General features: G+C 42.0%; 1 protein-coding gene across 2 annotated transcripts in view; it reads right to left on the bottom strand.

The window, feature by feature from the left end:
* Positions 1–23,758, bottom strand: part of LOC136876484 (uncharacterized) — a 107,152-nt gene that overhangs the window by 3,313 nt on the left and 80,081 nt on the right. The window contains exon 1 of one of the 2 annotated variants that reach the window (XM_067150481.2): positions 10,121–10,278. The exons of the other annotated variant lie outside the window; for it this stretch is intronic. The gene's annotated coding sequence lies outside the window, so the exon portion shown is untranslated. Of the gene's footprint in view, positions 1–10,120; positions 10,279–23,758 lie in introns of those variants that run through there. 2 annotated transcript variants of the gene reach the window in all.

The raw sequence follows: 23,758 nt of genomic DNA, 5'->3' as shown, positions 1-23,758 counted from the left end.
TGGAACAGCCGCAGCATTAAGTGGTGTGATTTTTCGTTGATACTTCTCACAAACTACTAGTGGAACAGCCGCAGCTTTACAGTAAGTAGTGTAATTTTTCGTTGATACGTCCCATAAACTACTAGTGGAACAGCCGCAGCATTAAGTGGTGTGATTTTTGTTGATGCTTCTCACAAACTACTAGTGGAACAGACGCAGCTTTACAGTAAGTAGTGTGATTTTTTGTTGATGCTTCTCACAAACTACTAGTGGAACAGCCGCAGCTTTACAGTAAGTAGTGTAATTTTTCGTTGATACGTCCCATAAACTACTAGTGGAACAGCCGCAGCATTAAGTGGTGTGATTTTTGTTGATACGTCCCATAAACTACTATTGGATCAGCTGCAGCATTAAGTGGTGTGATTTTTTGTTGATTCGTCCCATAAACTACTAGTGGAACAGCCGCAGCATTAAGTAGTGTGATTTTTTGTTGATGCTTCTCACAAACTACTAGTGGAACAGCCGCAGCATTAAGTAGTGTGATTTTTTGTTGATGCTTCTCACAAACTACTAGTGGAACAGCCGCAGCTTTACAGTAGTGTGATTTTTCATTGATACGTCCCATAAACTACTAGTGGAACAGCCGCAGCATTAAGTAGTGTGATTTTTTGTTGATGCTTCTCACAAACTGCTAGTGGAACAGCCGCAGCTTTACAGTAGTGTGATTTTTCATTGATACGTCCCATAAACTACTAGTGGAACAGCCGCAGCATTAAGTAGTGTGATTTTATGTTGATGCTTCTCACAAACTACTAGTGAAACAGCCGCAAACAGCCGCAGCTTTACAGTAGTGTGATTTTTCATTGATACGTCCCATAAACTACTAGTGGAACAGCCGCAGCATTAAGTGGTGTGATTTTTCGTTGATACTTCTCACAAACTACTAGTGGAACAGCCGCAGCTTTACAGTAAGTAGTGTAATTTTTCGTTGATACGTCCCATAAACTACTAGTGGAACAGCCGCAGCATTAAGTGGTGTGATTTTTGTTGATGCTTCTCACAAACTACTAGTGGAACAGACGCAGCTTTACAGTAAGTAGTGTGATTTTTTGTTGATGCTTCTCACAAACTACTAGTGGAACAGCCGCAGCTTTACAGTAAGTAGTGTAATTTTTCGTTGATACGTCCCATAAACTACTAGTGGAACAGCCGCAGCATTAAGTGGTGTGATTTTTGTTGATACGTCCCATAAACTACTATTGGATCAGCTGCAGCATTAAGTGGTGTGACTTTTTGTTGATTCGTCCCATAAACTACTAGTGGAACAGCCGCAGCATTAAGTAGTGTGATTTTTTGTTGATGCTTCTCACAAACTACTAGTGGAACAGCCGCAGCTTTACAGTAAGTAGTGTGATTTTTCATTGATACGTCCCATAAACTACTAGTGGAACAGCCGCAGCATTAAGTGGTATGATTTTTCGTTGATACTTCTCACAAACTACTATTGGATCAGCCGCAGCATTAAGTAGTGTGATTTTTTGTTGATACGTCCCATAAACTACTAGTGAAACAGCCGCAGCATTAAGTAGTGTAATTTTTCGTTGATACGTCCCATAAACTACTAGTGAAACAGCCGCAGCATTAAGTGGTGTGATTTTTTGTTGATATGTCCCATAAACTACTAGTGGAACAGCCGCAGCATTAAGTAGTGTGATTTTTTGTTGATGCTTCTCACAAACTACTAGTGGAACAGCCGCAGCTTTACAGTAAGTAGTGTGATTTTTCATTGATACGTCCCATAAACTACTAGTGGAACAGCCGCAGCATTAAGTAGTGTGATTTTTGTTGATACTTCTCACAAACTACTAGTGGAACAGCCGCAGCTTTACAGTAGTGTGATTTTTCATTGATACGTCCCATAAACTACTAGTGGAACAGCCGCAGCATTAAGTAGTGTGATTTTTGTTGATACTTCTCACAAACTACTAGTGGAACAGCCGCAGCTTTACAGTAGTGTGATTTTTCATTGATACGTCCCATAAACTACTAGTGGAACAGCCGCAGCATTAAGTGGTGTGATTTTTCGTTGATACTTCTCACAAACTACTAGTGGATCAGCCGCAGCATTAAGTAGTGTGATTTTTCATTGATACGTCCCATAAACTACTAGTGGAACAGCCGCAGCATTAAGTAGTGTGATTTTTCGTTGATACTTCTCACAAACTACTAGTGGATCAGCCGCAGCTTTACAGTAAGTAGTGTGATTTTTCATTGATACGTCCCATAAACTACTAGTGGAACAGCCGCAGGATTAAGTAGTGCGTTCTTGTCACAGGATGTCAGACTCTTGCCCTGGCCCGCCCGATCACCTGACTTGTTGCCAATCGAAAATATGTAGGATGTGATGAAGTGACGGGTGCGGCGCTGTGACACAATGCCAACCAAAGATGATGAACTGTGGAACGAGATGAATACAGCATGGACGGCTATATACCAGGACAATAATCCCACCTTATACGCATCGATGCCATCCCGTATGGAACAAGTTAAGAGCGCCCATGGAGGACCCAGTGCCAACTAAGCAACAGGACACATGTTGAAATTAGGTGATCGAAAATGCTAATCGTTTCTGCAGAACATACTCAAGGTGTTCTGTTTTTTATAAAATGAAAATGAGTGTATAATTCCAGGTGATTCACTGATGATTGAAGTTTTACAAAAATAGTACTCTACAATGCATGATGTAGCGTTTTTGCACACTCCTGACTTTATTCCCTTTTTGCTCACCATTATGACCTAAGGACAAAACATATCTGTTGTCAATGCGTTGTAATCATTTTTTCACGTCAAATATTTGTGGGTGTAAATAAATTCACGCAGTGCAGGGTTAAGATTTAAATGACCGTAAGTACAGTCACGACTCCCCTCGAAGCAGACTCAAACAAAAGCGAAAAGTTTTGTCATAGAATACGTACCACAGGTAGGTATTGTTGAAATAAATTTTCTTGACAGTACAGTACAGGTTTGATATATTTTTCCACCACATTGGACGTATGTGTGCTCGACTTGGACTGCAGTTTCGCTGGGTCACCGTAACTTTGAGACGCTGGCGGTCGACTTTTTACGGAAGAAAGTAATTTTTCATACTTTTTCGAACCACAATGTTCTCAAATTATTCACTGTTTGGTTTTTACACTGTAAACTTTTATAAACAAGTGTGACGAATAAAACAACACCACGCAGAAATCCCGAGCTGATGAATTCAGTACCTCAAGATGGCGGTGCCCTTACGTCACCCGATGACCTCATACCGAGGTACACTGATCCTCTTGACATGCACTCTGACGTAAGGAGTCCTCCAAGCTACACGGCTCCTTCACCACGCCACTTCCACTCCCCACGTCCTACTATGCCCATTTTCCCAATTTGCAACAACAGTATACTGCTCAAATAAGAATTTGGTCATGTTTAGGTGTTTCAAACTACATTGTACAAAACCATAGTGGTATGGCCCACACAGTAACAGGCAAACAGCTAATGCAAACAAAATTCACGAAAACAAATAAATAGTTCACTCCCGAATCTCTCTCTCCTTGGTCAAATATCAAAGCATGGCAATGCATTTAACAATTTTAGCACCCCACAAATAATGCCGTCACGTTATGGTTACATGTTGAATATTTTAGCTTCTTTATAGAACTGAATTGTTTAAATAGTATAATGGAATTCGTTGTTTTGTAAAATGTTTTGGAATTAATCCCTAACAACAATTAATATACGACGTGGGGGGGGGGGACCCGGCTCGGCGGTGTAGGGGTAGCGTACCTGCCTCTTACCCAGAGGCCCCGGGGTCCATTCCCAGCCAGGACAGGGAATTTTAGCTGCATCTGAGGGCTGGTTCGAGGTCCACTCAGCCTATAAGATTGCAATTGAAGACTATCTGACGGTACTAGAAAGCTAAGAATAACGGCCGAGAGGATCCGTCGTGCTAACCGCACGATACCTCGTAATCTGTAAGCCTTTGGGCTGAGCAGCGGTCGCTTGGTAGGCCACGGCCCTTCGGGGCTGTTGAACCATGGGCTTTGGCTTTTTGTGGGGGGGAAAAGCCTGGGTACAATGTAAAGTGGTTGGCGATGTTGCTGAAGGCTCCACCCTTCAGCGCTTACACTCGCCTGCACTCTTCCTTTCCCTGACAAGTCCAGGCTCCTGCCGCACCACGGAAGTCTGGGGACCTACATAGGGTTCTGCTGCCACAGTCCGAGTGCCTCATGGCTAGAGTGTGTCAGAGGCATGGCCATCCAGGGGCGGCGTGCCGACTGGAACCCAGATGCCGCAGATGCGCCGCCTCCCACTTGTCCTGCGACTGCCCCCACGGTAGCAACTCCGCGTACTCTAAGTGCGCTAACTGCGGGGGGGAGGGGGGGCGGAAGACGCGGCTAATTTCAAGGACTGTCCCAGCCGCAGGGACTTCGAAGCCGCCCATCAAGGCAAAGGGCTAAAGGGTGACAAGCGTGGCGACCCTAAAGCTCAACCTGGCCCTTCAGGCATAAGCGCTTCACGCAAGCAGAAAACAGGCCCCTCAGGCAAAAAGGACCCTTCAGATCTTGCAGGCCCTTCAGACACAAAGGGCCAAAAACAAGGCCCTTCGGGCAATCAGCGCCCTTCAGGCGGAGTTCTCTTGAATTTTAAACCTACACAGACGGAGAGTAAACACAACCCCGGGCCCTCAGCCCAAACAGCCCCCACCACCGTCCAAAGCAAAACCTCCAACCATAATAAAAAGAAGGCCCAGCCCCATGCAAGGAACCAAAGGCAGGTCAAGCCCACGCAAGCACATCCCGAGCTGCCACAAGGCCTGCCCCAGGCTAGCTCCACCCCCGCAGAGAACCTGCCGCTAGTAAACAGGCATCAGCACCACCGCCCCCAACGCCCGCCCCAACACCACACCAACCACTACCATTCCACCACCCACACCTGAAACTCTAACACAGGTGCAACAGCCACAAGGGAACATGGCAGGAAGGGTGTTCAGGGGAAAGATAGACGAAATTCTGAAAAACCTCTTTCCGAACCTGAACCTAACCGAAATCATAACCAATGGAGTTATGATAGCCAAACTACTGGCTACGACCCTATCAATCCCATGGCTAGGGTACCTGGCGAACGCGATCTCTGAGTTCCTAACCCTGGATGGCTGAACAACCCAACGAGGATAATAATAATAATAATAATAATAATAATAATAATAATAATAATAATAATAATAATAATAATAATAATAATAATAATAATAATAACACACAAGAGCTTCGAATTCTAACATGGAACTGCCAGGGCGTCAGGTCAAGAAAATACGAACTCGAAGCCTTCCTAGCCGCGAATACCATACACGTAGCTCTCCTAACAGAAACCTTCCTCCCACCGGGGAAGAAGTTCACCATAAAAGGCTACAAATTACACAGAAGCGACAAGGCTAATAGAGTCGGAGGGGTGGCAGTTCTGGTAAGGAAGGACATTAAACATATGGAACTAGACTTACCAGAACTGGTCGAGCTGGAGGCATGCGGAATTGCCATGCCAGTGCGAGGAACACTCATCAATGTCCGGCATACGCCAGACCTAAAAGCCTTAACACTCAAGACATTGAAACGGTACTAAGGTTAAATCGAAAGATGATTCTAGGAGGAGACCTAAATTCGAAACACGCCAGCTGGGGCTGCCTCAGAGCTAACTCAGAAGGCACAAAGCTGTACAACCACATGCTATCCCAGGACTATGTGGTAACAGCCCCCAGTGAACCCACGTTCCTAGAGCCAAACGAACAGGTCGATGACATACTAGACATAGCCCTACTGCGACATATTCCTCAAAGACACAGCATAAAAGTCATAAACGACCTGGGGTCGAGGCATCAACCAGTGATATTTACACTGGAAGCGAACCCAGAGGAATACGAGAATAACCCTAAGCGCCGACTCAACTATAAAGCAGCCAAATGGGGTAAATTCGAAAGAAAACTCGATTCACTCCTACAAGGGACCGAGGACATACAAATAGTAAACCCAGCCCAAACGGATGAATCCTTAAAAACACCCATAAATGCAATTCAGGCAGCCACAACAGCGAGCATCCCGGTACACAAACCTAAACAACACACTAACATCGAAATACCGGCCCACATTAAAGATCTAATATGCAGACGCAACCAACACAAGCGCAACTGGGCCCGATACCACCGCGATGAAGACAGGATACGTAAAAACGAACTCAGAACTGAAATCGAAACCGAACTAATGGAATACAGGTCGCGGATCTGGAATAACAAACTGAATACGTTCGACACAAATATCAGACCGGTGTGGAACTTAGCGAGATATTTCACGCAAGAACCACACGTGATCTCAACAATTAAGGGACCTAACGGACCAGTATACGAAAACCGAGACAAAGCCGAGGTGATAGCTGACTCACTGGAAGCGGCCTTTACGCCCAATGATGAACCGTCAGATACCGCCTTAATTAGACAAACAGAGGCCAAGGTAGCGGAATTCCTAGCAAACTCACCTAAGCCCGAGGTTAAGAAGACTAATATTCACGAAATTAAATGGATAATAGATCACCTTAACCCGAAGAAGGCACACGGCCCAGATGAGATTCAGAACATAACACTCAAAAAGCTAACTCCGAAAGCCCTCGCACTACTCACTAAAATATACAATGCAATGTTACAATTGCAGTATTACCCGGAACAGTGGAAAAAGGCGAGAATCCTTGTATTCGGAAAACAAGGCAAGGACAATTCTAACCCTAATAATTACAGGCCCATCAGACTCCTGGACGCCCTCAGCAAAGTATTCGAGAAAATACTGCTGAAAAGGCTAATAGCACATATTAAGGAAAAAGGCATCATTCGAAATGAACAATTCGGTTTTAGGAACGGCCACTCCGCCCCGCAACTGCTTACCCGGGTCATAGAACAAGCGACCATCGGACTAAACAAGCGGAGGGACACAGGCACGGTATTCCTTGATATCCAGAAGGTATTCGATAAAGTCTGGCACGAAGGACTTTTAGCGAAATTAATAGACCTCGAATTCCACCCAGGGTACATAAGATTAATTAAGTCATACCTGGAAGGCCGAGAGTTCCAAGTAGATGTTCACAACACACTGTCAAGCACGCGACCGATCAGGGCGGGCGTAGCCCAGGGGTCACTAATAGGCCCAATTCTGTTCATCCTATTTACGAATGGCATGCCGACAGCGGAACTCACTACCACGCACCTCTACGCGGATGACACTGCTATCACAGTACAGCACCCTCAGCTAGCATGCACCCGAAAGAGACTACAAGTAGCACTGCGAACCCTCGAGCCCTGACTAACCAAATGGCGTATCAAGGTCAACATTGACAAAGGCCAAGCTGTGCTGTTCACTAGGAAGAACAGACGCACACATAGGCCAGCCAATATCAAACCGCTCAAACTATTTAATCAAGATATAGCATGGCACGACAAGGTCAAATATCTAGGACTAGTCCTAGATAGAAAACTAACCATGCTATATCACATTAAAGACATCCAGCGGAAAACACACGCACGACTGTCACAGCTCTATCCTATACTGAATAAAAGATCCAGTATTAACAAGAGAGCAGCAATCAACATGTACAAGGCACTAATTAGGCCAATAATAACGTACGCAGCCCCCGCCTGGGGCTACACTGCTATGACGAACCTGAATAAGCTGGAACTAATACAAAACAAATGTATTCGAGCAGCGGCCAGACTCCCGTATGTCACACCAATACGCCACCTACGCACAATTGCGAAAGTCAGCTCGATAAGGAAATACATACGAAAACAAACACTCCGAATGTACACGAAATCATGGGGTAATAAGATCAACCCACTAGTCAGTGGAATAGGACGCTACGACGTCGATCTATACACTAAATACCCCACGCCGAAGCACATTCTGTTCAGCCACAGGGTAAGGAGGCCGGGAGTCCAAAAACTCCCCCTTCTCCTAAGCTGACACCAACTCACTAAAACGCTCCACTTAATACTACGCACGCACACCACACTGCAAATACCTGTATACATGTACATGTCTATCTATGTCTCCCATCTTATGTTACAGGTAATCAAGCGAGGGAGGACTGAGAAAAGAAGTACAACGACGAAGGCAACACAGCCTTAATAAGAGACGACCCAATCCACCCCCGCCTCCCGCCAGTGACAAGGGAGTGGACAGAAAACCACCCTGCAGCTAATACTTAATGATTTAATTTACTAAATTTACAGGACATGAGAGCGGAAGAGCGGCCCGCACTCTACCGAAAAACGTGTAAATACATATATGATAACGATGTATGTGTATATGTGTATATATAGTTGCAGAGACAAGTGTGTGCCACCAACACCGCAAAGAAGGGACGTCAACAGGCGAGAAGAAGAAGCCCCTTACCCCAAGTAAGGCTTGGCTATACTCCCCTTCTCCTTAAAGGAGACTTGGCAACAGGGACCGCTGGCTGCTGGACCAAGGGACTAACCTGTGGCCCAAAGCCCAGACGCCAGCGGACCCAGCCGCACCAGGCAGTGATAAGAGGACTGATTCCCCATAATAACTGACAAAAGCTAGGAAAATGGTTATGATTGCATGACACATACTCCTAACTAACACAACCTCTGGACTTTTCCAGCCCACATCCTTGCATGTGCTATCAAAAGATGTCAGGTTTTACATATAGGCTCTCAACTGCCTATGTGGTTTTTCCCTGACCCTTCGATACCACACCACCAATACAAACTCGCCTGGTAAGGTGTCTAACATTGAAAAAGGCAGATACTCCTTGTATCTTTCCCATTTTTCCCAGCTATCTCTTTCTACTTAGAACTAATAGCATGTCGGAGGCAATGTAGATTGAGTCGATTGCCACAACGGGGGAGCGGGCTACGGGGCCCTCCCGTAAAAAAGAAAAAAAAGCCTCACGGCTAAAGAGAAAACAACGTGCTTGCTGGACAGCAGCCACGGTCTGAAACCATTTGCCATTTTCTTGAAAAATAGAAAAGCAAAATGTTTACAGCCGAAATAATAAAGATAACATTGTATATCTGAATATCACACCACAAGTTCGACTTCACTACATTTGTCCATCTCTTTATGTAATCAATGACAGAGTGAAATAACGTTAAATGTTTTTGAAAAGGCGCCCAAAAGTCCTTCATGCACGAACCTCCACTGTTGTTCAGTTTGTTTTAGAGGGAAGTATAGGTGGTAAGAATGGTAGACGTAGACCAAGATATGAATATGACAAGCAGATTGGAGCAGGTGTAGGATGCAGCAGTTATGTAGAAATGAAAAGGTCAGCATAGGGTGGCATGGAAGCTGCACCACACTAGTCTATGGACTGATGACTCAAAGAACAACATAGAATATTCAGAATATTTTAAGAAGGAGAGATGTGTTTTGTATCTTCATCTATATTTGACAATTCTTGTGTTTCTATTTTTAATTTATTCGATAGTACCTTGGTAATATGTAATTTGATCACGTCTGCAGAATATTTTGGGGCCGATGACCTCGACGTTAGGCCCCTTTAAACAACAAGCAAGCAAGAATATTTTGTGAACTTTTTGTCACTGATGATGTAATGGTGTTCTCGAAACATTTACGACATATTAACTGATATGTATTAAATGTTTTCTTTAATTAGTACTGACCAGGCGGACATATAACATCACCTGTGATTATTACCAACGACTCGCTCACTGTAAAGCTTAATGACGAAATGAGGAAACCGTACTTTCGGAATGCCCTCTTGAGTGTAATCAATGGAATCGATAAATAGAACTACCTTAAAACAGTTTTACAGATAAAAATTAATGTAAGCCTTTCCTTGCTCAGATATAGTTTTGTGACTTCACTGCTGCTCTAGGATTTTTTCCACAAGCTCGGTTGGCAAAACTGAATGCAATATTTTCCTGGTCAGTGCACACACGGTATCAAAGATGATGTGCATACTTGCGAACTACATACTAACCTTAATGATAACGTACAAACTATAACATTGACTTTTTGTGATCAAAAGAGTGTCTACTGTATATATTAAACAAAATAATGTAACATCATCTTCTTACCAGGGTAATTCAAGAAGATGCACACACGATAAATAACCTATTTGACATCAGAGAGAAGTCAAAAGTATTATACGTGCAGACACCCAAGACGATCATGCAGCGCACTCTAGCGGAAGAGTGTAGAAATAAAAATGCAGCTTGCTACAAGGTCATGCTGCAGCCACAGTCTAACATGCAGCCACGCGCCGTAATGCCATCACTTGCAGTTTATGACAGCTTGTTGTAGCTGTTTCACAGAGTTAGCTAGGAAAATACAGAGAGGGGGAAGCCGGAGAGTTTCTTCCTTCTAATCCCCTCTCTCTCCGCACTGCACATTGTGCTACAACCAGTCAAGGTGCAATATATCAGCACTTTGGACCAGTAGCGGCGATTAAAAAAATAAATAAATAAATAAATAAATAAATGGCGTATGGCTTTTAGTGCCGGGAGTGTCCGAGGACAAGTTCGGTTAGCCAGGTACAGGTCTTTTGATTTGACCCCCGTAGGCAACCTGCGCGTCGAACTGTATATATTAAACAAAATAATGTAACTTCATCTTCTTACCAGGGTAATTCAAGCAGATGCACACACGATAAATAACCTATTTGGCATCAGAGAGAAGTCAAAAGTATTATACGTGCAGACACCCAAGACGATCATGCAGCGCACATACACCCAGCCCCCATGTCAGCGAAATTAACCAATTATGGTTAAAATTCCCGAACATGCCAGGAATCGAACCCGGGACCCATGTGACCAAAGGCCAGCACGCTAACCATTTAGCCATGGTGCCGGACAGTAGCGACGATTATGGGTGGCCAGGGGGCTGTCCCTCTACTCACTTTATGGGGGAAAATAATATTTTATTCCATTTTAGACACCTGCCGTTTTTAGGTCGACAGACTGAAGAATCTAAGAGTTATTTAAACGATTAGAAACTAGAAATTATATTTTAAAAAAGAAATGTGTACAATCCCTATTGATTTTCAGCTAATTCCTTCCTATATTTTCTTTCATTATGAAGACAAATACTTAGCGGAAATACGCACAAAATATCTAGACACTGTTTATACAAACTGTCACCCACCTTATTCATTTCAGGCATCATATCGGTATAGGGAACTCTGGCGCATAAACTCAGTGTCCACAAACGACTTTCACTTCGCTCATTGTCAGTTATTTATTGATTACAAATATAGAGAATTTTGGAAAAATAGAAGATTCATTTTGTCGTTCCTGACATTACCGAGTGAGTTGGCCGTACGGTTAGGGTCGCGTAGCTGTGAGATTGCATTCAGGATATGGCGGGCTCGAATACCACCACCGACAGTCCTGAAGATGGTTTCTGTGGTTTTCAGTTTTCATACCAGGATAATAATAATAATAATAATAATAATAATAATAATAATAATAATAATAATAATAATAATATTTGCTTTACGTCCCACTAGCTACTTTTACGGTTTTCGGAGACGCCGAGGTGCCGGAATTTAGTCCCTCAGGAGTTCTTTTACGTGCCAGTAAATCTACCAACACGGGACTGACATATTTGAGTACTTTCAAATACCACCGGACTGAGCCAGGTTCGAACCTGCCAAGTTGGGGTCAGAAGGCCAGCCCCTCAAGCGTCTGAGCCATGTCCTAATTCTTCTTCCTATAAATTAATATTTGCCCCAATTTGTCCTCTTGAATTCCAACTTTGTCTTCATATTGACCCTATCCATAAAAGCTCCGCTCCAGCTTATTAAATATTCTCAAATGTTCTCGGGGTCGTGGCAATTTAACTTCAAAAATAACCAGTACTTTAGTGTAAATGTACCATTCCATAATAGTCGGTTCTTGGACTTGTATGCTGCACAGATAACCTTATCGCGTTGATGTCATCAGACCTCGGAGGACCTGCGTCGCTAACCTCTAATTTCGAATGGTTCAGTCAGTGTTAGCAACAGTGGAATAGGACTACCCGCTAAACGGCTTCTTGAAAACCATCAAAAACCACTAACCCTCGCCCCTTCCCCTCCGTAAGTTTTGTTGAGTTACAAAAATAATATATCAACACGAAAATTAAGAATATCACAAGTTAAAAGTATTCGAAATATATTTCAAGATGAACTTATCTATAGTCCGGGATCCTTGAATTGATGTATTTTTCTAACACTTCGATAGGAGGCACGGAGAAAGAAAAATCCCTACTTGTAATAACAATAATAATAATAATAATAATAATAATAATAATAATAATAATAATAATAATAATAATAATAATAATCACCCCACTAACTTCTTTTCGGTTTTAGAAGATGCCGAGGTGCCAAGATTTTGTCCCGCAGAAGTACTTTTACGTGCCAGTAAATCTACCGACACGAGGCTGACGTATACGAGCACCTTCAAATACCGGACTGAGCCAGGATCGAATCTGCCGTGTTGGGGTCAGAAGGCCAGAGCCACTCTGCCCGGCTCTATTTGTTGTAATACTTCGTTTGGTAACTTGTATGTCAGCATTGTTTATTTCTACTCAGTTCTTCCCGAATTCGATAAAAGCAAATTTTATCGCTTCGGGACTCATCCTACTTTTAGCTTTACGGATTAAAAATTCTCTACAATTCGGCATTTGACCTCGGTAATACTCGGAGCAGCAGTGCAAATATTGCCAGCTCCTGAAATGGATTGGTATTAGGGCCTACATGCATTCAAGAAATTAACGGTGTCCATGGTTTGAGAACATTTTACACATTTTTTTCCAACCGATATATTAATTTTTACTCCGGCACCCAAGTTACATGATTCAAGAAGAGGAATAACATCTCTGTATCAACCTTAAGTGCATTTGAAACTTGAAGAAGTGACACTTCACTATGAAAAAATGAAAGACAGGCGCACTAAGCGTTCCTTGCTTTCTTATTTTCAAGGGAATCCCCTACACCTCAACTCCGCCTGCAGTTCAAGTCTTCCCCGCCTTGCCCTTTGGTGGCGTCACGACTGTGAACGTCAAGAACTTAAAGTTTGTCTGTTACTTTATTATACTCTATCATATTCCATAAAACTTAGATTTAGTGGGAAAACGAAGATGTTGGCAACACTGGGTTCAGTGTGCTTCAAACCGCTGCAGCGACCAAATGGTTCATCTGATTGAAGCAATTTTGATGTCGATTTGTGCGTGAAAACATCAACTAATACAATGAACAACAAACACACATAATGACTTTATAACCACAATTCTTTGCAGGTTACCAGCAAAATCCGGCGATTTGACCATTGAAAACATTAATTCCAATCCCACTGTGGGGTACCGTTAGAAAGCTGCCTCTAAGCCCGACATGATGGTACAATAACGGTTGTGGTGGTGATCATTGTGTTAAGAGGAAGTACAAATGGGCAACCATCCCCTATATAGCTCGAATCAAAGAGAAAACAAATGGAAGGGACCCGACACTTCGAAAAATGAAGGTATCGGCCGAAGAAAGACAAGGGATGCCGAAGGGTGTGAAAATGAAAGACTCCCAACCCCTCGGAACCTAATAGCGTCGGGATCGGAAAAGCACAAGTGTTGACCAAGTAAGGTCGGATAGCACAGATGAAAGTGAGGAGCCTGGCACAAATAAGTGGAAGCAATGCCAGAACTATGCTTAAGGGGCCCCGTGGTCGCCAACCCACTCCCAAGTTGAGAGTCCCTGGGGGCCCTTTTCCTCACCTCTCAAGGTCCCCATACACGATGAAACAATTTGCGCAACAAAGGGTTTGTGCAACGTCCTGTTTGCGCAAACTTTGGTACATACAAATTTCAGTGGTTTGTGCAAACCTCGATCCGACACTGAAGCTGCTTGAGCCGCGATAGTTATTGCTTGCTTGACGGAAAAGAAAGTGACAAAGCGAAAAACAAAGCAGAGAATGTGGATGAAGGAATGGTTGATAAAGAGGAGTGACCGTTTAGTACCAGAGCTATAAATAAGTTCTGCAGTAGATTACAGAAAGGTATGGATTTGCATTTGAATCTTCTAGTCCCTCAGAAAATCTATATCGATGAAATACTATAAATTGGGTACATACACATCTTCACTTCCTGCACCGGATTTTTTGCTGCTATTGAGTTTCTTAAGTTCCCTACGGTACGCACTAGGGCCCTATCTGCTTTGGCATCAATCTCCTTCATCTTCTCCACCAGTTTCTCATACGCCGCATCCTTCATACTCCTATTTCTATACACCTCACTCTTAACTTTCCAGAGTTCAGACAACTCGCGATAAACTGAGATGAACTCTCGCCAGAATTCTTTATTATCATTTTTTGTTGACGCCATATTAAACCGGACTCCAGTAGATAAAGGACAGGTCTTCACACAGCCAACTGTCGTCAAACACTGCCATAGACGTTCAAATTGCTTGTCAAGCAGAGAGTGTTGCACAAATTATTTCGGTCTCTCCCGATTTGTTTCAAACAGTTGTGCAACTAGTCAATCCCTGCCATACACCATCAAAATGTTTGTGCAAAACCCATTGTTGCGCAAATTGCTTGATCGTGTATGAGGGCCTTTAAGAAAGGCGCTACCCACAGAAGGACAACAACGGCTTAGCGACGAAGTTATTCGGGGTCGAAAATTTGAAAATTTCTTAATTTGCTTCTTATCGTCTTCTGAATATTAACTCTGGCCCATGATGTGTATATCAATGGATAGACAATACTACGCCCAAGATACCGGTACAATAGGGAACATGCATAATTTTCAAAAATCTGCGAACCATGTGACCTTGCCGCGGTGGGGAGGCTTGCGTGTCCCAATGATGCAGATAGCCGAGCCGCAGGTGCAACCATATCGGATGGGTATCTGTTGAGAGACCAGACTAACGAATGGTTCATCGAAAGGGGGGTAGCAGCCTTTCGGTAGTTGCAAGGGCGGCAGTCTAGATGATTGACTGATACGGCCTTGTAATAATACTCAACATGGCTTAGCTGTGTTGATACTGCTACACGGCTGAAAGCAACGGGAAACTACAGCCGTAACTACCTCTCGAGGACATGCAGCTCTCTCTGTATGAATGATGTACTGATGATGGCTTCCTCCCGGGTAAAATATTCCGGAGGTAAACTAGTCCCCCATTCGGATCTCCGGGTGGAGACTACACGAGAGGGGGCGATCATCAGGAAGAAGGATACTGACATTCTGCGAGTCGGAGCGTGGGATTTTAGAAGTTTCAATCGTTGTGGTAGGTTAGAGAATCTGAAAAGGGAGATGAATAGGCTAAAGTTAGATGTAGTTGGTATAAGTGAAGTACGTTGGCAGGAAGAACAGGATTTTTGGTCAGGCGACTACCGAATTATCAACACGAAATCAAACAGGGGAAATGCAGGAATTGGTTTAATAATGAATAAGAAAATAGGGCAGCGGATAAGCTACTACGACCAGCATAGAGAAAGAATTATTGTTGTCAAGATAGACACCAAACCAATGCCCACCACAATAGTGCAGGTCTATATGCCTACTAGTTCAGCGGATGATGAAGAAATCGAAAGAATATATGAGGAGATAGACGATTTAATTCAATATGTAAATGGTGACGAGAATCTAATTGTGATGGGAGACTGGAATGCAGTGGTACGCCAAGGAAGAGAAGGTAGTACAGTAGGAGAATTCGGATTGGGACAAAGGAACGAAAGAGGAAGTCGGCTGGTTGAATTCTGCACTGATCATAATTTAGTCCTTGCCAATACTTGGTTCAAACACCACAAACGACGGCTGTATACGTGGACGAGACCTGGAGACACTGGAAGGTATCAAATAGACTTCATTATAATTAGACAGAGATTCAGAAACCATGTGTTGGATTGCAAAACTTTCCCAGGAGCAGACGTGGACTCTGACCACAACTTGTTGGTCATGAAATGCCATCTGAAGTTGAAGAAATTGAAGAAAGGAAAGAATGCAAAAAGATGGGATCTAGACAAGTTGAAAGAAAAGAGTGTGAGAGATTGTTTCAAGGAACATGTTGCACAAGGACTAAATGAAAAGGCTGAAGGAAACACAATAGAGGAAGAGTGGAGAGTCATGAAAAATGAAGTCAGTAGGGCGCCTGAAGAAATGTTAGGAAGGAAGAAAAGATCAACTAAGAATCAGTGGATAACTCAGGAGATACTAGACCTGATTGATGAACGACGAAAATACAAGAATGCTAGAAATGAAGAGGGCAGAAAAGAATACAGGCGATTAAAGAATCAAGTGGATAGAAAGTGCAAGGTAGCTAAAGAAGAATGGCTGAAGGAGAAGTGCAAGGATGTCAAAGACTGTATGGTCTTGGGAAAGGTAGATGCTGCATACAGGAAAATCAAGGAAACCTTTGGAGAAAGGAAATCTAGGTGCATGAACATTAAGAGCTCAGATGGAAAGCCACTTCTAGGGAAAGAAGACAAAGCAGAAAGATGGCAGGAGCATATCCAACAGTTGTATCAAGGTAACGATGTAGATAATTTGATTCTGGAACATGAAGAGGCTGTTGATGCTGAAGAAATGGGAGTCCCAATTTTGAGGTCAGAGTTTGACAGAGCTGTGAGTGACCTCAATAGGAACAAGGCACCTGGAATTGATGATATTCCCTCTGAACTACTGACTGCCTTAGGAGAAACCAGCATGGTAAGGTTATTTCATTTAGTGTGCAGGATGTATGAGACAGGAGAAGTCCCATCCGATTTTCGGCAGAATGTTGTTATACCTATTCCCAAGAAAGCCGGTGCTGACAGGTGTGAAAACTACCGCACCATTGGTTTAGTATCTCATGCCTGCAAAATTTTAACACGTATTATTTACAGAAGAATGGAAAAACAAGTTGAAGCTGAGTTGGGAGAAGATCAATTTGGCTTCAGGAGAAATGTATGAACACGTGAAGCAATCCTGACTTTACGTCTGATCTTAGAGGATCGAATCAAGAAGGACAAGCCCATGTACATGGCATTCGTAGATCTAGAAAAGGCATTCGATAATGTTGATTGGAACAAGCTATTTATGATTCTGAGGATGATAGGGATCAGATACCGAGAACGAAGAATTATCTACAATCTGTATAAAAATCAGTCTGCAGTGATAAGAATCGAGGGCTTTGAAAAAAAAGCAGCAATTCAGAAAGGAGTGAGGCAAGGCTGCAGTTTGTCCCCTCTCCTTTTCAATGTTTACATAGAACAGGCAGTAAAGGAAATCAAAGAGAAATTTGGAAAGGGAATCACAGTCCAAGGAGAGGAAATCAAAACCTTGAGATTTGCCGATGATATTGTTATTTTATCTGAGACTGCAGAAGATCTCGAGAAGTTGCTGAATGGTATGGATGAAGTCTTGGGTAAGGAGTACAAGATGAAAATAAATAAGTCCAAAACAAAGTAATGGAATGCAGTCGAACGAAGGCAGGTGATGTAGGAAATATTAGATTAGGAAACGAAGTCTTAAAGGAAGTAGATGAATATTGTTACTTGGGTAGTAAAGTAACTAACGATGGCAGAAGTAAAGAGGACATAAAATGCAGACTAGCACAAGCAAGGAAGAGCTTTCTTAAGAAAAGTAATTTGCTCACTTCAAACATTGATATCGGAATTAGAAAGATGTTTTTGAAGACTTTCGTGTGGAGCGTGGCATTGTATGGAAGTGAAACATGGACGACAACTAGCTCAGAAAGAAAGAGAATAGAAGCTTTTGAAATGTGGTGTTACAGAAGAATGTTGAAGGTGAGATGGATAGATCGAATCACGAATGAAGAGATACTGAATCGAATTGGTGAGAGGAGATCGATTTGGCTAAATTTGACGAGAAGAAGAGATAGAATGATAGGACACATCTTAAGACACCCAGGACTAGTTCAGTTGGTTTTTGAAGGAAGTGTAGGTGGTAAGAACGGTAGGGGTAGACCAAGGTATGAATATGACAAACAGATTAGAGCAGATGTAGGATGCAATAGTTACGTAGAAATGAAAAGGTTAGCACAGGATAGGGTGGCATGGAGGGCTGCATCAAACCAGTCTATGGACTGATGACTCAAACACACATTTTTTTGAAAAGTACACCAATGAAATAGTACGTAAACGTATTACACTGTGGTAAGTTGCCTTGTTTTCTACCATTAAAAAAGTCCCTTTCCGCAAGGCGAGTGAAACGGCCTCTGACGTAAGCGGCGCGCTGTGACGTCACGATCCAGTACAGCAAGCAGCTCTACCAGCCATTGTGCATCAGCCGTTACTAAAGGCCGATTGTTTATTATTCGTGATCGCGAATAACTTCAAAATGACAGAAGAAAGGTTCAAAAAAGCACAGTCAGACAATCTACTATGTGTAGATGTCATCATTCTTGAAAAATAGTGACTTTTGTGGCCGCAGAAATTCGTGGATAAAAAACAAGTTTGTAAGTGGCATCTTTTATATACGTGCAATGTGCTGTAACTCACAGTATTAGGATAACAACGAACCTGGATAGATATCACATCACTTTCAACATTCCCTTCTAGACTGATTCCCATATTAAAGAATAACATTACATTTTCGGGCTTTCAGCATTAGAAAAGTAAGAAATCGGATTTCAGCACTAACATAAACATATTGGTAGCATTATAGTATTAGTCCGCCTCTGTGGTGTAGTGGTTGATGTGATTAGCTGCCACCCCCGGAGGCCCGGTTTCGATTCCAGGCTCTGCCATGAAAGTTGAAAACAAATAGTACGAGGGCTGGAACGGGGTCTACTCAGCATCGGGAGGTCAACTGAGTAGAGGGGTTTCGAATCCCACCTCAGTCATTCTCGAAGTGGTTTATCGTATTTTCCCACTTCTCCTCCAGGCACCTAAGGCCACGGCCGTTTCCTTCCCTCTTCCTTGTCTATCCCTTCCGATTTTCCCATCCTCCAACAAGGCCCCTTTTGAGCATAGCAGGTGAGGCCGCCTGGGCGAGGTAATGGCCCTCCTCACCAGTTGTATCATACCCAAAGTCTGACGCTCCAGGACACTGCCCTTGAAGTGGTAGAGGTGAAATCCCTCGCTGAGTGCGAAGGAAAAACCAAACCTGAAGGATAAACTAATTAAGAAAGAAAGACGGAAAGAAAGAAAGATCATAGTACTATAGGTCTATAATCTATCATTCCCGAAAAAAAATATATTTATGGTTGGGGCAACTGGCCTACCCACTTCCGGGGCCCATGAAAGAGGAACATTAAATATCTTGGTGTAGGAAAAAAGTTAAACATGATAAAGATAAATATGACTTCATCTAGTTTTTACAAGTCGGGCTGAGTGGTTCAGACGGTTGAGGTGCTGGCCTTCTGACCCCAACTTGGCAGGTTCGATCCTGGTTCAGTCCGGTGGTAGTTGAGGGTGCTCAAATACGTCAGCCTCCTGTCGGTAGATTTACTGGTACAAAAGAACTCCTGCAGGACTAAATTCCTGCACATCGGCGTCTCCGAAAACCGTAGAAGTAGTTAGCGGGCGTAAAGCCAATAACATTAATTACATTTGGCTTTTAACAAGCTGAGCATATCACACAAGAAAAGTGTCTTGGTGACTTTTTAGACGTTTAATACAGGAATGTCTTTGGGTACTGTGACTTTTACTTTTCTTTTTTTTTTTTTCTTGCTATTTGCTTTACATCGCACCGTCACAGATTGGTCTTATGGCGACGATGGGACAGGAAAGGCCTAGGAATGGGAAGGAAGCGGCCGTGGCCCTAGCATTTGCCTGGTGTGAAAATGGGAAACCACGGAAAACCATCTTCTGGGCTGCCGACAGTGGGGTTCGAACCCACTATCTCCCGGATGCGAGCTCACAGTTGCGTGCTCCTAACCGCAACTGCACGGCCAACTCGCCCTTCGGTTTATTGACTTGGCTTGTATAACCTAAAACGTAGGCTAAGTTGGATAATATTTTAAACACCAACATTACTATTTTCACCTGTGTGCAATTATGCTATTTATTTCACTAATATTATGATAATTATTATAATTGAGCATTGTTAACTTATAAGACCCCAACAGACAAGCATTGGTTTTGTATAGAGATATACATTTGTTAACTTCACGTTGTTTTCTTTCATGACGTACACGCCTATTTTTTGTTATATTATAGAGTATTTACCTGCAGCCTAAATTTCTTTACAAATGTAAGCTCTTCAATATAGACATAAATAACTGTCGCATGCCAAGATAAATTGGTGTAGTTAGAGCTGTCAATATGGTTCATAATCCCTTTGATTTACTACCTTGACATGAATCACCCAAAACATAGGTTAGGTTTGGAGAATACTTTAATAATCAGCATTAATTAATGCACTGTTTATTACTTTCATATTCCAAGATATAAATGGAGCATTTAATTAAAGCATCATACATTAAAATTCAAAGTGTTACCACTAGAACAGCTGATATGGAAAAGTGATTGAAAATTCAAACAAATTCAACTTACATTAAAATGATCTTTAAAAAAATAAACTGTAGACTTTTCCGATATATCATCAGCATTTCTCCGGCTCGCCAAAATCCATTTCTCCCTAGTTTTAGCGTCTTTGGAACATTTATGAACAATCTGTTTGGAATGGTATGCAATGTGCTATTGCACATCGGAACTATACACCATTTATAAGTTTTCTGCCTCACTGTTTGCGCAGGATTCATTTTAAGTCTAAAATATACCACTCAGATTATTATCCAATGTATAGACTTCGAATTTAACTATACCAGACACTAACATAAAGTAGAAATACGCAAAGTGTATCCTGCTTCTCACAGCACACTATGTGTTATTTCGTCTGCTAATTCAGTTAACCTGTACGATGACGTCAGACCAATGAGATCGCGTACTTTCGTGACGTGACATTTTCGTACTTTAATTTAGATTTTTATCGTGTTTGGAGTTATTATTCCTACATTCTGATCACATTTTTGAATTCTGCATGAAATTTTGAAACAGATTAGCATATTTTTAATTAAAACCCCGGATCATGCATGTTCCCTATTGCGGTAGGCTTGGAACCACTATAGTGCACAAGTTATATGGTGTACACAGTTTTGTAATAGGGCACCGGTTACATGGTGTACGAAATTCTGTAAATTATCAAATGTACTGAAAACTAAACTTTTTCGAGCCACACAGGTTCATTCTGGTTTTGGCAGGGGTTTTAAGGTCGGATGCCCTTCCTAACGCCACTTGCTTTTTGAGATGAAAATCTCAACCCGGGAACGTCCGGTATTAGAACATCAATCAGTCTGCTGGGTAGGAAACTAGCAGCTTAGCCACTGAGCTAATCACACCCATCCCTCAAATGTAATGAAACGTTATATAAAATATATAAGTGCCGGCCCCGCGGTCTACGGGTTGCGTGCCTGCTTGTCACCCGTAAGACCCTGGTTCGATTCCTAGTCAGGTCAGAGAAATTTTCTCACAGATAATTGGTATACGGACCAAGATAGTAGGCCGTGCGTTTAGGATCGTGTAGCTGTGGTCTGTATTCGGGAGATGGTGGGTTCGAATCCCACGGTCGGCATCCTTGAAGATGGTTTTCCGTGGTTTACCCATTTTCACACCAGGCAAATGCTAGGACTGTGCCTTAATTAAGGCAATGGCCACTTCCTTCCCAATCCTAACTCTTTCTCATCCTTGCGTCGCCGAATACCTTCAATGTATTAGTGGGACGTTAAACCACTGGCAAAAATAGAAGGCGGGGTGGGGGAGTAAGGCTGGATCTGAGGGCTGCTTCGTTGTCCACTTAGACTACGTGATCAATAAAAGCAGCTACATAGCGGTGAGATAGCGAACCCGGTCTAGAAAGCCAAGAATAACGACCGAGAGGATTCGTCGAGCTGACAGCGCAACATCCCGTAATCTGCAGGCCTCTGGACTAAGTAGTATTATTGCATAATGGTAATATTTACCTTTCAGTGCCTCTGGCCTACTCATTTAATATGAAAAAAAAAAACGCTATGAGAATATGGATGCTATCTTGAAAGCCATTAAGTATGAACAATTTGAGTGGCAGGTATGCGAAGACAAAGTGGTCAGTTTATTTTTAGAAATACAGTATGGTTTTATAAAATGCTGTTGTTTCCTTTGCGAATGGAAGAGCTGAGCAAGGGATATAAACATTATAATTTCGTGGACTAGCCAATACGACAAAACTTCATTCCTCGCGAGAATAGAGTCAAGAATCATGCTTTAGTAGAGAAAGACAGAATCGTCTTAACACTGCTATATATAAGTTAGGACTATCGAACATTTTTGTTCAAGCTTTTGACAAACATCGTTAGGGTTTGGCTTATTTCAGAACCTTTCCTAAACTTAGTGATAGTACGTTAAAATATCTGCGATCATGCCTGATGACTTGTTTGTTGACCTGCTAACAGAAAACATCAGAAACACTTGGCTAGCATCCAGACATTAATTTTCTTGGAAATGTGAAAGTCGGCAACTATAAAAAAACATTTTGGAAGCTTGTTGAAGGCGTATCAGCGTATGAAACGCAATATGTCGTTAAAAATCCACTTTTTACACTCCCATTTGAGCTTCTTTCCTCCTAATCTGAGCACTGTTACTGATGACTTGATGAGCATGGCAAAAGTTTTCACCAGGATATAGCCGTTATGGAGAAAAGTTATATAGGAAAGTCATCATGAAACATGCTAGCAGATTATTGTTGGAACTTAAAACAAAACGTTCCTGGTGACAATTACAAAAGAAAAAGCTTAATGATTTTTTAAACCAATTCTAAAAATGTAAGTAAAAATGAAAGTATTCAAATTTTTTGCATGATATTGTATGTAATTTCTTTATAGCGAAGTCCTGTGTTTTTAACATGGAATTGTAATAAAATATATTTCACAGCAAAGTACATTTGTTTATTTATTTATATATTTTGCATTTTATGGCCTACAGTGGTCCATTCTAGTCAATTATACAAAGGATATTTCTTCATTCTGATAAATACTCGAAAATATATCAAGAAATAGCACGAAAAATAGGTCTTAAAATATCCTTTGAAAAGAGATCATGCTTACAAATAACAATTGGTGTACAAGAAATTAAAATTGTTGATAAATTAAAGTATTATAATAATAATGATAAACCAGCTTGGCATAATAGAATAAATACATTAAACAAAACAAATTATATTACTGAGACTACACATTACAAAATAATCTTATCGATAGCAGCAACGTGAGACATTACAAAACAGTCACACAGCCAGAAATAACTTATGCTAGTGAAATCATTGTTTTAAAATACTAATAGCCTACAGCTGAAGTAGACACAAGTACTTAAGACAGAAAGAACAATACTTGAACATGCATAAATAAACAATATCAAGTTAATGGACAATGGAGAATAGCATCAAATAAAACAGTTTACAAGGAAATTGAATCAGTATTGAACACGATCAGGAAAAAACGTATATGTCTGATAGACATATCATCAGAACACCTGACTTCAGAATTATCAGAAGAATAATCGAAAAAATATGGAACAGTAAGATCAAGATTGAATGGATTGCGGAAAAGGATGATATTAAGGTGACACTCCGGATATAAAATGATTGGATCTCTAAAGTACGTTTTCTTGACATTTTTAATTCCATTTTCTCTTCTCTTTCTTAATCTGCTTACCCTCCAGGGTAGGCATTCCCTCGGACTCAGCGAGGGATCCCAACTCTACCGCCTC

Source organism: Anabrus simplex, chromosome 6 (genome assembly GCF_040414725.1).
Source record: "Anabrus simplex isolate iqAnaSimp1 chromosome 6, ASM4041472v1, whole genome shotgun sequence".
Classification (NCBI taxonomy): domain Eukaryota; kingdom Metazoa; phylum Arthropoda; class Insecta; order Orthoptera; family Tettigoniidae; genus Anabrus; species Anabrus simplex.
This window is presented reverse-complemented; position numbering and strand designations above follow the sequence as displayed.